This window comes from Lissotriton vulgaris, chromosome 8, assembly GCF_964263255.1.
Source record: "Lissotriton vulgaris chromosome 8, aLisVul1.2, whole genome shotgun sequence".
In the NCBI taxonomy this organism is placed as follows: domain Eukaryota; kingdom Metazoa; phylum Chordata; class Amphibia; order Caudata; family Salamandridae; genus Lissotriton; species Lissotriton vulgaris.
This window is the reverse complement of record NC_141696.1, coordinates 1,295,671,664-1,295,684,847: the sequence shown is the minus strand read 5'-3', so window position 1 is coordinate 1,295,684,847 and position 13,184 is coordinate 1,295,671,664. Positions and strand designations below refer to the sequence as shown.

Here is a 13,184-nt window from a genome sequence, read left to right as displayed (position 1 = left end):
CACAGCTTCCTAGTCCTCGTAATTTGAATGCTCTTATGCAGATGTACAGTGCAAGGTCTGGACTCCTTGGAGAAAAGCAGTTTGGTAAGAACCCCTTAGTTTCGCAGTATTCGGTGCGATGCAGTGAGTGATTCGGATTCATCTCAATGACAGTGCCTGGGGGGGTAGGGGTAGGAAGAGTGGTACTTGGCGCATCTTTAGCGATAGATCAGTTATGTCCATTTATTGATGGGAAGGTAAAAATATCACCTTGTTGGACACTGGTGCTACCCTTTCTACTGTGAAAAAATCTGGAAACGTCGCCTACGCTGCACAGGGCATCACCCGATGGAGGGGAACCTCCTCCACTTACACTTGAGACGCCGTCTTCCTTTTGAAGTAAGGGTCCACCGCTCTTCTAAATCGCTTGTACCCACACCCAACCTCATCACCCCCCCCCCCTTTTTTTTTTGTAACAGACTGAGAAAGACCACATCCGACCCGAGTTGACTCGCTTGCTTTTTTTTCAGAAAGTACAAGTCCCAGATGACTCGGTCCCCCCCGACAACCCACAAGCAATAGCTCAGCTTTTTTCACATCCCTCTGGAGGTAAGCCTACAGCAAGGAGGAGGTTCGGTGTTGGTAGATTCTAAATGACAGAAAGGGTGTGATACATGTGGTACCTAACACAGAATGTTGCTTGCGATTTATTTTGATAGAATTACACGCCACTAGATAACTGACTGAAGCCTTTGTCTAGAACAAGGTAGGAGGCTTTTTTATAAGGCGGTCCGCCATGATAGTTAATTTAAAGAATTATGTTTGATGTTAAGGATGTTGTTTGTATCCTCTTTCAGATTTTCTTCTGGTCCTGATGAGAACCGTACTAAAGGGTCCGGTTTGAAACGCGTCGACCTTGTCTTGTTTTGGTTTGACCTACGCCTTAAAATTCAGCTGTATTTTGCTAAATTTTGTGATAAACATGTAATTCAATTGTTTAGGGGCTGATTAAAGTTGTAACTCATGTTTCAGGCTCCCCCCTATCAGGTCTTTATTGTATAATGTACAAATTGTGCTAACACGATCACGTAGGTCCCATCACATTTCAAAATCTTTCCTTTGCACCACCAAGTGTGCTGTCTGTGTGTGTATGTAAGTTTGTGTGAAGAGGATTCAGTTTTGAGTGAAGGATTGATTGTGAAAGAGGGTGTGTGTAGTGATTTTAGAGCACTGTGATCTGTTCACTCACGTCCGTTTTTATGTCTATTGCACATATTTATAAATATTTTGTATGTTCTTTGATTGATTAATTAAATCACAAGACTAAAAATTTAAGTTTCTAGTCTGTTGGTCAAATCATTCAGTTTATCAGGTCTCAGTACTGGCACTTGTTTTGGTTGATTAGTTATTTAGACTCTGCCTTACTGAAGAGAGTCAAAGCCCTCGGTTGTTTGGTAACCCTTTCTACTGTGAGCAGCAGAAATCCTAAACCGATCCATCTCGGGAGAAACTATCCAAGTTGTAGGTGTTGCAAATAAACATATTAGAACTCCTGTCACAGCCCGATAGAAGTTCATATTTGAAATTTCAAAGACTTGCATCGATTTGTAGTATGTAACTACAGCCCTGTTAATCTCTTGGGTAGAGATTTGTTGTGCAAAATGAATTGCGTTATTTATTGCACACTGGATGGTGTTGCATTTATGACTCCTGATGAGGATGCCGAGTAAAAAATGACAAGGGCCCAACAAGAGAGAAAAATATTTGAATTATATTCACTACTGACTAAGGAGGATTTGCCTGAAGAATTAAAAAGTACAGTGAGGGGGGAGGAGCCAAGCTCGCGACCGTGATGGCCGCAATGTAGCTCGGCTCCGCCAGCCTTCCTGCCCTACACATATATCCTGACACGCATCCTGCCCCGAGACGACATACTCGGGAAGACTCGGAAAGACGAAGGAAAGCTTGTACTCACCATCTGTCCCGGGGGCTCCTGCGAGCGGCGGATCCGAAGTTACACCCCTGCTTGGTCTGGGGCCTCCGCGGCGTAGAGACCGGGGAGTTGCCTGCGGATGTCAGCCGGCGAGATGGCGTCGACGGCGGCCCCTGGTGGAGAGGAGAGGTCGGCTGGGAGAGGCCGTGGTGCGGTTATGCCGATGGCAACGGATCGGGCCTGGTCCAGCGGCCGGAGGACCCCGTGGTGAGGTGCAGCACGCCGTGGACGGGGGAAGACCGTGTAGGAGGCTCCCCCCTTTGTTGCCTTGTCCGGCCATCTTGAAGCCCTGCGCCCGGATTCGGCGTGTGGCGCCCGCGGGGCGGTGGCGGTCCCCCTTTTGGTGGCTCTCCTTTCTGCACCCAGATTGCCATTCCTGGGGCTCGAGGGGGCTCCCGTGGTGGCCTTGCTTGAGAGCCCGCTCCAGAAGTTGAGGCGCACGGGGACGGGGCTGGGGCTGGATCTACAAGATGGCGGCCGGCGACCTGGGTCACGGACTGAACCAGGACGGCGAATTTGTGGCGCCGATGTGTACGGGGGTCTGGTCATGTGAGCGGGAGCCCACGCTTGGTGATGTCCTTGACGCCTTAAACACTTTACACGCGACCCTGGCCCATGACCCCCTTGTGCTGGATAGAAGGACGGACGCCATTGCTGCCGGGCCGTCCCTCATGGACGCGGCTCGGCTCAGAGTGTGTGCTGTTTCGTCCCACTCAGTTGCCGTGAGAAGTTCGGTCACTGTGCATCGGCAAGACTATACACCAGCGGCCCCGGATCCCGGGGTCGCCTTGATCGTGGCGGGCGCGGGCTTCGGCACTGCATCGGAGCCCGTTCCTGCTCGACTGATCGGGGCACAACGTAGATTGCCGATTCGAACTGCCCCGGCGGGACCCCAGTGTTATCCAGCGGGGACGACTACTTTCCTGGGCGGTGAGACTGTACCCACACTGTTTGTTGTTCCCGCTGTCGTTGCTGAAACGTCTAGACTGCCACACAAAGTTCTTGCTTGGCCGCTGGTTGCTGGAGTCCTCTGGTTTGCTCCCATGGTCTGTCCTGCTTCGACCATACGGCCTCTCCACTTTGATTTGTTTGCTACCAGCAACTCTACCGCGAGCAGTAGCGATGGCTAGGAAAGGACAGGGGTGAGCCAGTTCTGGACCCGGAGGACTAATGGTTGGCGGATGGAGATGAGGAGTTCCCTCAACCATGATATTATGGACGATTCCTTCGAAGGTTTATGATACCCGAGACTATGTCGATTTCGTTTTGATGTTGCATTAATGTGTGTGATGGCGGGGGGCAAGGGCCGAATTGTTCGAATGATGGCTCTCCTCTCCCCTTGGTTCTTTTTCCTTTTTTGTCTCTTTTGTTTCCTTTCCCTAACTTTTCCTATATTTCGGGTCTCCTATTTAGGGCCACAGGCACGCTGCTGGGGGGGTAGGCCGTAGCCTTCTGCAGGGGTGGGTGGGTTGGGGTCTTTTTCTGATTTTTTAGTTTCTACGTCTCTTTTGTGTCCCTTTCTTGGAACGCCGTGGCTGTGCGTGTTTCCCACGGTGTGATTGCTTGTGGAGGGGGTGGGGGGGGTTGAGGTATTCTTACTTTATACGATATTTAATGCACGGATATCCTGATTTGTACGCCCCACCCCCAATAACGTGGACCCCAATCACTTTGCTCGCCCTTGTCGCTGTGGAGGTGCGTACAGCAGCACGGCGTTCCTCCTTTTCTTCTTTTTTAGTGTTCCCCCTTTTTCTTATCTTCTGGGTCAGCATAGAGAATGCCTGTAACTCCTTTTGCCGTTCTGGTTATTCAGTTAGGTATAAGTATAATAATTTGGTGGTCTGTGTGCACGTGGAGGGCTACGGTGGGTACTGATTGGAAATATGGCATCTATATTCTGATTGCTGTAGACTATTGCTGCTAACCGTTTTTTATGGATGCCTTAATGTCTTGCTGCTTGATTCGTGGCCCGCTTTGGGCACTCAAATGATTAAACTGCAACTGATCCGGCTAAAATTTCTATTATAAAATTAACCTTCTTTGATCCTGCATCCGGCGGTCCCACTCAGCTCCTCTACGATTGAACTACTTGTTTGCAATATACTGGGTGACCGCCGTGAAACCTCTTTATTGAGTTACGTGCTTTTCAGATTGCTTCGTGGCCGGCCTAACTGGTTGTAGGCCCGTATTTGTATGCTACTATCTGCACAATAAAGGTTTTCAAAAAATGTAAAAAAAAGTACAGTGAGTGTGGGATTTCACAAGTAAAGAAATTGGGTTGATGCAAAATTTAGATCCTATTCAGATTACAGTCAAAGATGGTGCTGTATATCCAAATATTCCACAGTACAAAATAAGTCCAGATGTGATTGCTGGAGTCACACCAGTGATCGACCAAATTATTGAACAAGGAATTCTAAAAGCAATAATGGGCAGTCCCTGTAACTCACCCATTTTTAAAATTAGAAAGCCCAACGGAAAATACAGGATGGTACATATTTGAGAAAGATGAATAAATTGGCAGGTGTATGCATCTCAGTCCAGGGCGAGCTGCTGGTGGAGGAGAGAGGTGTCTGGAGAGCAGCAGTATTGTTAGCGGTGCTTGAAGAATGGCGAAAGACAGCGGTGTGCAAGTGTTCCAAGGCATTCTCATCTTTGGAAATGTGATCATTGCGATGGCTGGGATTGCGCTGACCGCAGAGTGCATATTCTTTGTGTCAGACCAGAGCCAACTTTACCCCCTCCTTGAAGTTACAGATAATGATGACATCTTCGGCACAGCCTGGATAGGACTCTTTGTTGGCATCTGCCTCTTTGTCTTGTCCATGGTGGGCATAATGGGAGTTATGAAGTCTAACCGTAGGATGTGGTTGGTGTATCGGATTCTCATGTTTATCGTCTACTGTTTCGAAGTGGCCTCTTCCATTACTGCTGCAACACAACGTGACTTTTTTACTCAGAACCTCTTCCTGAAGCAGATGTTGGAGATGTACCAGAATCCCAACCCAATCAACAATGACCAGGCCATTAAATCTGATGGAGTCACAAGGACTTGGAATCGTCTTATGCTATTTAATCAGTGCTGCGGTGTGAACGGCCCTTCGGACTGTCAGATGTACTAGTCTGCTTTAAGGGCGGTGAACAGTGATGCTGACTTCCCTTGGCCACGACAGTGTTGCGTGATGAATGCTTTGCAACAGCCATCTGATTTGAACGGCTGCAAGCTGGGGATTCCAAGTCTTTACAACAGTATGGGATGTTATGATCAAATCGCTGGTCCTCTGATGCGCCATGCCTGGGGTGTTGCCTGGTTTGGGTTTGCTATTCTCTGCTGGACATTCTAGGTACTCCTTGGAAGCATGTTCTACTGGAGCAGGATTGAATACTAGAAGCTTTGGACCAGTTTCTTTTTCTCAAAGACTATTAAGACTGCCTTTTTGTCTTGGATGCCTTAACCAATATGGAGGACATGCCCTAACCAATATGGAGGAGAATGGCGGTGCAGAACCAGTGAAATATTGGTCCTTGGGACACTTCTGGGAAGGAAAGCTGCCCTTGAGAGTACCTCTTCAGGATGCATAGCTAATGTCTTCTACCCAGTCTTTGTATAGCATGCCCCATCTTGTGACTTGTATGAAGGAGCGCTTGTATGTAACGCAGTTGTTTTGTAAGTAACCCACACATAGTTTAGTTTTGCAATCTTGAAATGAGGTACATCTGATCAGACTGTTGCTCCCACCAAAGATTGTATAGTATTAGAGAGATTAGAGAGGTTTTAGAACTCCACAACACTCCTGTGAAGCACAGATTGTAGCTACTTTTGTTTGGAGAACTCTATTTTTCATATTAAAACACCTTGGTGGTAGTGGCACATGAAACTACCTGTATAATATCTGCATGATTGTTTTAACGCGTGTGTATTGACTCACTGGTTGATTCACGCAGTCACTTGATAAACTTTTTTTTATATATTTTTAATTGTGCATTAAAGTATAACTTTTAACATGGAATAACATTGTAGTGCCATGTTCTCCAGTAGTGCAAAGTCCAGCAGTAATCCTTTACCAAATTCCTTGTGATGCAGAATGGTACACTGTTATAGATTATCTCCATTCCTTTGCACCCAGAAGGTCAATATTTGTTTGCTTTCCGGTTCGGAAACTGTGTCTTGGCGCAGAGTTCCTCAAAGGTACACCGAGAGTCCTTTAAACATTTTTTCAAAATCTGATTAAAGATTGGAGACTTTGATTATGCCTGGAAATTTGGTTTTGGTTCAGTACATTGATGACCTACTGGTGGCATCAAAGACACGAGAAGCATTCGTAGCAGACACATATGCTTTACTGAACTATTTGTCAGAAAGGGGACATAAAGTGTCACCATCTAAACTGCAGACAGGAAGTTCGGTACTTAGGTCACAGAATTGAGAAGGGGGCCAGAAAGGAGACTTCTGAAAGAATCAGTATCATCAAGAGAAGGTATCATCAAGAGAAGGAATCCACCCACTCTCTTCAGTAAGGCAGAGTCTAAATAACTAATCAACCTAGGTGGATATTGTAGACAGTGGATTTGTGATTTCTCATGCATTGCGAAACCTCTACAGAGGTTGACTCAAAAGGATGTGAAGGACCCAATTGTTTTAAATGAAGTATGTATGGAGTCTCTGAAAATTGCAAAAACAGTCTTTATCAAGCACCTGCTTTGAGAATGCCAGATTATTCCAAAGATTTTGCATTGTGCTGTTGTGAGAGAGACGGGTGTGCACTTGCAGTCTTAACTCAGAAACATGGAATGGCACGACGTCCTGCAGCATACTTTTCTGCTACTTTGGCTGCAGCATTGCCAGGATGCTTAAAAGCAGTAGCCGCCACTTATGTAGGTTTGGAACAAAGTGAATCAATTGTGATGGGATATCCAGTAAAGGATTACGTGCCACATTCTGTTGAGATCCTTTTAACTTGCACTCAACATAGGACTTCTAGTCGGCTGACTAAATATGAAAGTGATTCTTGGTGCTGAAAATGTGACCGTAGTGAGGTGTACTACTGTAAACCATGTTACATTACTACCAAATTCAAGTTGTGAGGAAGTGAGAGAGGAAGCAGAACATGACTGTCTGGATGTGACAGAACTCTGTACTAAGCCTCGCCCTGCTATTGAGGATGAGCCTTTGGATGAACAAGATTGTGAATTGTTTGTGGATGGATCATGATTGAGGAATGAAAAGGGTGAATTGTGTGCTGGTTATGCTGTCTGTAACCTATCTGGAGCATCAGAAGCATCCTGCCTGAAAGGGGTAAACTCCGCTAAGGTTGCAGAATTAATTGCTCTGGCAAGAGCATGCAAATTTGCAAAAGGTCTAAAAGAACCAATTTACACTGATAGTACGGTTTCGGTGTCGTACATGACTTCGGTCAGTTATGGATGCCAAGAGGATGTCTGACTTCCTCTGGTTCACCAGTTCGGAATGTTAAAACTGTAAAAGAGTTATTGGAAGCTTTACAGTTACCAAAAAGGATTGCAGTTGTAAAATGTACTGCACATCAATCAGGAGAAGACAATTGACAAAAGACAATAGATATGCGGATCAATAAGAGCATTACTGTACACAGAATACATTGGCTATAAACAGATCAATTGAAAGAATAAATATCGAATGCCACCTTATGTTCACAACCTCATTTAAGACTTGGGATGAGGTAAGACAAATGCAGGAAGAGGTCATTGATGAAGAAAATGCAGAGTGGAGGAGAATGGTTTGTTTGAAGAATGCAAAGGTAGAGGTATGGGTTTACCTAGATGGTAGGCCAGTACTACCAGATTCTTTACATTCCCACATGGCCAGGATGTACCATGGAATGACCCACATTGGAAGGGATGCTAGGATTAGACTCTTCTGTCAGACATGGTACAATCCGAAATTCAGGGTCATCGCAGAACGTTTATGTCAAAGAAGTGCCATATGGCAAACACAAAATCCAGGAAAGAAAACAGTTGTAGGTTGGGTTGTAATGGGGAAAGCAGGAGGTTCTTTCACCAGTCTTCAAGTTGATTTCATCGAACTTCCGCCATGCAATGGGCTGAAATATGTTCTTGTCATTATTTGCTTGTTTTCTCGCTGAGTAGAGGCCTATCCAACGAGAAGGAATGACAGTCTCACAGTGGCTAAACAGTTGTTGAGAGAATTGATCCCTAGGTTTAGTTTTCCAGTCACTTTGGAATCAGATAAAAGACTTCATTTTAATAATGAAATAATTCGAATGATTTGTGCAGCTTCACAAATTGAGCAGAAGTTGCATTGTGCCCATCAGTGGGTCGGACGCGCGTGTGAGCAGCTCCTGGTTAGTCCACCTATCCTGCTGACTCCACGGCATAAAACGTACAGTAGCGGTGGCAGCAGCGGGTGTTTAGTGCAATGTAAGCTCTTTGGTGGTTTTCTTGTTGCCGCCGTGGATAGTGAAGTACAGCAAAATCTGCAGAGAACGCCAAGCGTACCGGCGGCGGCAAACGGCAGCGGCAGCAAGCAGCACCTGGGAAAGCGACTCACCTGCACTGGATCAGATACTGGCAGCGTTCACACTGCGGTAGTGTTTGGATACGAGCTCTAAGAGGAGAGGAACCCAAGCGGCCGGCGGAGACGCGGATTTCGAACTCAACTGCTGGATGTGCTTTGCTTTTTGTTTTTTCACCACGATACCACCTCTGGATTAATTGGTAAACTGTGAAGTCGGGAATGTCGGCCAAGGCTCCGGTGACTGTATTAGAAGCAGCGAGCTCTGTAACTGCTGTGTTTTTGCCTCTCGCGGCAGGCACTTGGGGTGCGAAAGAGTTAGAAGAGAGCGCCCGCTCGCACTTGTGAAGAGTAAATTGAACACTTTGTGGTCCTTGGGCTATATAATCCAGAGCGGCAGTACGCTAGCAGCCCGGTGCAGGGAAGGGCAATAATAACGTCCTTATATCTAGTGGTGTGCTACAAGCAGGGACTAGTAATGCCACCAAAAACGGCTCGTGGGGGGAAGACAAGAGGCAGTGAAGAGGCGCAAGTGAACACTCGCATGGCGCTTGCAGGGAAGGGCCCAAAAGAGCTGCTTGGAGATGAACACCTGGAGGCTACTTTGCAAGGCAAGGACCTTACCCATGGGACTCCCAAGATTTCACATATTTTTCAAGTGGCAGTTGGTAAGAAACTTACAGTATCAACCTCAGCTCCTCCAAAGACGACCGTTATGTCTAAAGTCCAGAAAGGTGGAGGAGAGCTGGCTGCTGGGACTCTTGGGGAAAGTCCTTTGGTGCCGGAAGACACTGAGCAGGTTCAGATTAATACTGCCGCAATTAATGCATATGCTCAAATGGAAGGAAACAGCGCTGTAATGGATGAAAGGAATGAAGCCACAGCAAGGAAAGTGAGTTCTACTCCTTGTCGGAGCATTCGGAAGGGTCTGATATGGATGAGGATTTACAGTTGCAGGAAAATGGATTATCATCAGGCAGCTCCCCTAAAAGTACAGGTAATCTTCATGAGAAAGGTCTCGAGACACCCCACTGGGGGACTGTATCCTCAGAGACAGGAAAAAGATTAAAGAAGGAGGAGTGGGACCGGAAATGGTCGAGGTGACGGAATTTGAGCTCTCTGTAGGAGAGCAAACGTTTGAAGGATTGGATCTTTCTGACCAGGCAACTGGGGGTGTGCCGGAGGAAATACAAGCTCAGATATCATTGGAAGCAATCTACAAATGTATTTCTGATCATAGGATGGAAAAACGGGCAGAGAATTCTAAAAATGCACACCGCTTGTAGGAAGCTGCAGAATACAGTGAGACGCCTGCAGAATCATGGGTTAGTAGATGGATGGGCCGTTGTTAATCGCGGTGATCCTGGGTACACATTTTATTCATTCCCACACAATAAATTTGTCCGGTTAGTCTCTGTTTTTCTGTCTCGGCCATTCACCGTTGGTGCAAAGATGAAGGTATGGCCACGCATTATGTCGGATCATGGTCCCGTGGCCTTAGATCTTATTAGTTTTAGTCTTCCAAGGGAATGTTGGTGTTTCACATTCAAAAAGAAGCTTCTAGTGGACGACTATATTTGTCATATTCAAACTTGGGCTAAATAATTTCTTGAGAGCAACAGAGTTTCGGCTGCCCAACCAATGGTTTGAGATGCATTGAAAGCTGGGCTAAGAGGTGAAACACTCAGCTATGGTTGGGCTAAGCAGAGACAACTCAAGGAGCGAACGCTAGATTTACTTGAGGAGCTAAAGATAGCAGAGTGGGAACTTATCCAAGTGTTTAGAGGTAATGTTGACAATAAAGAATTACAAAACTAACATTGCATGTTGTAAGGCCAGGATCAATGGGATATGGGGTCAGGAAATAGCTGAACAGTTGAAAACGAATAAAGAAGAAAATTATGAATATGGGGAGTCAACTGGTCGATGCTTAGCTCAAAGACTGCGGGGCAGACACATAGCCCAGAGAATTTAAATCTTGGAAGATGGTAAAGGGGGCATAGCGGAGACTATGGAAGGAATACTGAAGGTATTCCATTCTTACTATAAAGAATTATATACTCAAGACCCAGTGGAGCAGGTTAATATAGAGCATTTTTGCAGAGTTTAGATTTAACTGGGCTTGGACAAGAAGAACGTGATGAGTTGGAAGCCCCTATTACCATGGCAGAGTTGGAAGTAGATTTAGGCGCATTAGCAGCGGAGAAAGCGGAAGGGCCAGATAAACTTCCATTTGAGATCTATCGCATACTTTTCTCTATCATAAAAGATGATATGTTGGCTAAATTTTTAGAGGCTCGGGGGCGGGGGAGGGGGATTCACCACCTTTCTAGGACGACGCTAACATTGTGTTTTAAAAAAAAAAAAAAGATAAACCTGAGAGGCTCCCGGGATCGTATAGACCCATATCATTAATAAATGCAGATGGCAAGGTTTATTCTAAAATTCTTGCAACTAGGTTGGCCCAAGTCATCTCCCCGCTAGTTCCTAGGTATCAACATGGTTTTTTACCCGGTAGGGGCATGATCAACCATTTAAACAGGGTGATTACAATGCTAGATTATGCTAATGCACAGCAAAAGCATATTGGTATAATTTTTTTAGATGCTGAAAAAGCGTTTAACCGTGTATCCTGGTCGTTCCTCTGGGCCACAATGCGAAAGATGGGGTTTGGACCCCTTATATATCAGCGTTACAAACTATGTGTAAAAGACTGCGTGCTAAAATCTGTACAATGGGCAAAGAGTCATCCTTTGTATACATCACCAGGGGAACGCGACAGGGCTGTCCCTGTTCGCCTTTGCTTTTTGCTATCTATGTTAATCCGTTATTATTGCTGGAAATGACGAGTGAAATTCAGTCAATGTCAGTTGAGCAATATAAAGTGTGGGTTCCTGCCTACGATGATGATCTAGCAGTAGTAACATCTGACCCAGAGCAAGCGATAAAGGAGATATAGAACCAGACTCAGAAATATGGGAAAGTTGCTGGGTATAAGCTGAATGTATCCAAAACCCAGATTGTGTGTACTGAGGGACTGTGCCCCAGCGAAGTACATGTTACGCCGGAAGCTAGATATCTGGGGATAAAGATTAGGATGTCACTTCAAGAGATTATTGAAGTTAATTGGGCAGATACAGTATCTTCGGCTAGGCGGCAATTAGAAAGGATTGAGTGCCTCCATCTGTCAATGTTAGGGCGGTGTAATGTTTTAAAAATGTATATACTTCCTAAGGCAATGTATTATTTTCGGGCAGTTCCGCTTGAGCTAACAACCCCAACTATCACAGCAACAATCCCTTGCTGATAGGTTTAGCTGGGGTCAGAAGAAAGCTCGCCGTGCCTCGAAGTACATGATGCTACCATTAGAACACAGGGGATGGGGCGTGCTGAACTTTACATTTTACTATTTAGCGTACCTCTTGAAGAATATGCAGTATTTGGTGACTGGTGTGGAAGTACGATTATTCGAAACTCCCAATATATATCAAATGTTGATGGGGACTCAGGCCAGTGAGGCCTTAGTTAAGTTTTTTGATCCCAGCTTCTTTAAGAGAACGAGATTTAAGACATTCACTGCAGCATATAAAGCGTGGAAGATAATATGTAAATCTGCATTAATAATCCGTATAGGGTACTATACACCTTTAAATTATTCCCCGCTTTTTTTTGGGATGCAAAGATGGGCAGTTGGAGGGATAAGGGGATTCAACATCTAGGGGATACCTATAGTGGTGGGATAATTGTTTCTTTTTTAGACTTAGCTGAACAGTTTAAGCTGCCTAAAAATGATTTTTTTTTTTTAATTCTTACAAATTCGTGATTACTTAAGTAAACATTGTAGGCATACAGTCATAGTACCCAATGCACCATTAGAAGCAGTGAAAAAAAGAGCTAAGATTGGGATGTTATATGACATATTGGTTGAGACTCAACGGGATGATAGAGATACACGATGCAAAATGGAGTGAAAGATTTGAGACTATAGGTATATATATGTGCAACAATCAATCGATATGGAAGCCAAGGTTATGTTGACAACAAACTTACGCGCCCAGCATTATAAAACCGTATTTAATTTAGATCACACCCCTGTTAAAATGATGAAGTGGGGGGGGCTCACGACGGGAAATGTTTTAGGCGGAGAAAGCCGGCATCTTATATATATTTTTTGATTCTATAGTGTTAAATCAGTTTTGAGGGGCTATATCAGATTTTCTAACTCAGATTACAGGAGTCAATGTTTGTATCTCTAGAGAGGTAATGCGAATAGGAGTGGGTGAGAGCACTCAGCTTGCTCAGGTATGTTATTCAGTTAGGCACCTCTTATTTTTTTATTTTATTATTTTAAACACTTTATTATGTGCTTCTCAGTTTACACTGCCATTTGTCTACAACCCTGAGGCCGGCGGCTTATACTGACAGACGAACTCACACAGCTTTTCTTGCCGACATCCCGGGGGCAGGCAGCGGAGTCCAACCCATATGTATCAAACCATAATAAGCCACAGTAGTACATTTTAATACCTCTAAACATTCAAACCAATGTAAACCCTATTCCCACCCCTTCCCCAACTGCCGTTATCTCAAATCAAGAAGCAGACCCCTTGCATTACATTCCCAACATTCCGCTGCAACGCATGCGCTCTCTTAGTCTGCGCCCAGTCAGCAGCTCATCCCCCGTTAAATCGGTCCAAAGTT

General features: G+C 45.2%; 1 protein-coding gene and 1 pseudogene across 2 annotated transcripts in view; one reads left to right on the top strand and one right to left on the bottom strand.

The window, feature by feature from the left end:
- RDX (radixin) overlaps nt 1-13,184 on the bottom strand; it is a 441,143-nt gene that overhangs the window by 340,986 nt on the left and 86,973 nt on the right. The window lies entirely within an intron of this gene.
- LOC147698638 (uroplakin-1b pseudogene) lies at nt 4,575-5,654 on the top strand (annotated as a pseudogene).